Source organism: Arachis duranensis, chromosome 8 (genome assembly GCF_000817695.3).
Source record: "Arachis duranensis cultivar V14167 chromosome 8, aradu.V14167.gnm2.J7QH, whole genome shotgun sequence".
NCBI lineage: Eukaryota > Viridiplantae > Streptophyta > Magnoliopsida > Fabales > Fabaceae > Arachis > Arachis duranensis.
In genome coordinates this window covers 37007894-37011865 of record NC_029779.3, presented here as the reverse complement: position 1 = coordinate 37011865, position 3972 = coordinate 37007894, and positions in this window count along the sequence as shown.

The following is a 3972-nucleotide window of genomic DNA, read 5'->3' as shown; positions in this document are numbered from 1 at the left end:
AAGAGCCTATCATTCCTTTCTAGCTAGATTATCCAGATAACAGCAAAGAACCCAATGAACCACCTTTTTCTGTCAACCTTCCTTATTGATAAGTTCGTCCAGCTTTCAAAGTGTTCCTTTAGTGTACCTAGAAAGCTTCATCTCCGTCCAAATGCCAACAGCCAAGCACACCACACCTGCCATGTGATCTCGCAACCAAGAAACAAATGAAAAACAGTTTCCACAGCCTTACAACATAGCAGTTAGCACACACCTATTGTCATGCTGATCAATAACCCGTAATCTACACAATCGATCTTTAGTATTCACCCTTCCAACCAACACAAACCAAGAAAAAAGCTCAATCCTTGGAGGGACGAACCCTTTCCAAATAGCACTAATGAAGCTATAGCTTGTGATTTCCTTCGATAGGACTTCTGCCTGCAATACTGCACAAAGGAATTAGTTGAATAAACACTTATTTTATCAAATTTCCATACCACTATATCCCCTCTCTCAGTTGTGGGCTTGATTGACTGTAATATCTCATGAAGTTGGTTTACTAAATCCAACTCCCATTAGAACAACTCTCTCCTCCACTGAAAACTCCAAATCCACTCTAACCCATCCCCAAACCCACAATCCCCTATAACAGATCCGTGAAGGTTTGAAACCGAGAAGAGACTAGGAACACCCCAGTCGGCAGCCAGCTATCCTCCCAGAACCGGATTGTTCTGTCATTTCTGAGCTCCATAGACAACCCGCTGATCATCTTTTCTCTCATCCGCAGTTCGCTAATTTGTAACTGGCAGATATCCTGCCAAGGACCCCCTCTTGTGGGAACAGGCTGGCCTCGCAGCATCACAGCAGGATTCATGTTGTTATAAGAGCAAACCATTTTCTTCCATAAGGGACAGTCTTCTTTTGAGAACATCCACCACCACTTAAACAGCAATGTTGTATTTCGAATTACTGCATCACCAACTCCCAAACCACCTGCCTTCTTTGGAGCGATGACTACTTTCCACTTCACAAGTGGTAACCCGTGCCTCCCATCCTCTGTACTCCACAAGAACTGTCAAGATATTTCATTCTTAAGTGGGGACAAGGTTGCACGATCAAATGCTAAAAGAAAAATGACATTATATACAGAAATGCAATCCCGATTTCAACCAATGCACATGAAAATAAAATTATCAAAGATGTGAAGATTCAGCGAATGACAAATAGAAAATTTTAGACTCCAAGAACACCATATAGCCAATAAAACTTGTGAAGCGGAAAACTGAGGAACACTACAACAATGACAATAATAAGATTCAGCGGAACAAAAAGAACAACTAAAACTTAATAGATCAGTTACCTTCGCATCAAGCAGACTGTGTATAAAGTTAATAAGCACTTCATCTTCAAACCCGAGAAGCTCAGTCACCCTTCTGGTGATCCAAGGCTTCATCACCTCCATGTTCACCTTTGTCATGTCCACCTATACAAACCATTGTTTTTCCAAAACTGAATTCAAAACAAACTAAAATCAACTAATCTCACCAATTTCACACACACACACACACACACACACTAATCCTTGTCGTCCCAAACCCACAAACATTTCCCTAAAAACAGAAAATTGAAAAAAAAAATAAAATAAAACGAACCAGGTGCTCCAATTCGGGGGCAAACTTTTGCGACTTCAGCAGCTTCAATTGTTTATTCGAAAACCGAGTGTCCTGATCCGCAGATGTGCCCTATACACACAAATTTCAACAATTACAGTTAACTAAGTAACACGCATCAATCCGTAATTAGTTAATATTACAGAGGTTATTATGAAATTCAAAGCACACGAGATCTGAGAACTGTTAAGATTACTTAGCCCGAATCAAGGGTAATATATGAGCAAAATTTACCCGAAAGAAACCGCCCGACATCTTGTGAAATCGACCTCGATTCGGAACGCAGAGAGAGAGTGTGTGTGGTTGAGATTGAGCGTGAGAATAAAAGTTTAACGACGGAGATTAATCGAAGACTGGGGTCGTGCGGCGAAGCAGCTGCTCCTTCTTCTCCTTGTTCCCCTCTGCGGAGTGCGAAGCTGAGCTTAGAGGGTTCAGAAGCTACTCGAAGAAGCAAAATGCCCTAATTTTAGTTTAACACGATGTGCCATTTTTACAAACTATCCCTTCGCGTAATTAGTTTTACGATTTTACCCTTGAGTGAATCAGGCAACCGATATTTTTTGCTGTTACCTTGTTTGAACTTATCTATTCTATTATATAAAAATCGGATGTCTGCACTTAATGATGAAGCTGACGTGGCATGCTTCGGAGAGTGTTTCCCGATTTAATTTATTTGATTTGATTTGATTATATATTTAAATATTATAATTAATATAATTTAGATAATTTATTATCATTTATATTAATTAATTAATTATACTACATTAATTATAATTCATTATATTAGTGAATTAGTCTTTTCATTTATAAAATATAAAGTCTAAAATAAAATAAATAAATTATTATTTATTATAATTAAATTTATTTATATACTATATATGAATTAACGTCTATTCAATTCTATTATATAAAAATCAGATTTCTACACTTAATGATGGAGCTGACGTGGCATGCTTCTGAGAGTACTTCTCGATTTATTTCTTTTATCTCATTAAATACAATTTATTATGAGATTAATTATATCAACTAATTGATTTGGTTAGATATTTAAATATTACATAATAATTATAATTTATATCAATTTGTTTTAATAGTATTTCCTAATTTATTTCTTTTAATATTTCGGTAGTATTTTTTATTTTATTAAATTAAATTATATGTATTAAGTTAAATTCAAATAATGTGAATTAAATACTAAACTAATATATGATAATTTCTTGCTTATTCAAATTAAATGCAATAAATACAAATTAATTTTGTTAGATAATGATGATTTTCTAGTCTTCTATATATAAACGGCCAAACAAAATGATAAGAATAATCATTTTTATCGCTCTTGCTATTTTAACTCTTCTTTTCTTCTTTTTTTTATGTAAACTTTTTTTATGAATAAATGAGAATGCATGGATAAGTAGTATTTTGTTGATTATTTGTTTATAACTCGAAAATGTCTTAATCTAGGCATTACCGCTGATGGAATTGGACGACAATGTGCTCGGTATACTTGCAACTTAAGAAATCAGGTCATGTGTTTGAGGTGCACCGATACAAACTTTTGGAGCTGCTGACTGCCGCTGAATTCATCGTATAGCTGGAGCAAATTATGATATAGTGAAAAAACGTTTATGCATGCATGTTATTCTTCTTTATATATGTATCCCTCTATTTTTACAATTCACATCTTTATATATTAGATTCTTTTTGACATTATTTAAATTTGATATTTTTTTATTTTTACGCTTCTAATCATTTTTTGTCTTAATATTTTATTCTCATCAATTTCTATATTTTATTTTAGGTTAACTTTGTGGTTCAAATATAATCATTTATGTTATCATTGAATGTTATGAAATTGACCTAATATTAACAATAAATAATTCAAAAAAAGAATTTTTTGGAACAATTCTCCTAAATTTAAATTGTCACGTTAAACAGATGATGATAAATATTTTTGTATTAAATCTCTTATAAAAGAAACTTATAAAAATATTATGTTATATGATATAATTTGATTATATATATTTTTTATCTTCAATCTAAATTATTTGAATTGGCATACCATTTATTTTTAAATTTAATTAAATATCTAAATATCTTACAATTTAATATAATTTAATTTATATAAATACATGACTTTTAATATTTATGTAATAAATTTTAGAGATATTTTTGCAAGTTATAATTTTTTATCTGTATATTTAACTTTTAATAATAATTTTTATTTATTAATATATTATTTCTATTATTTGAGTATCAATAATGATAAAATTTGAATTATAAAAATTTAAAATTGAGCGTTTACTATGATTAAGCTCAAATT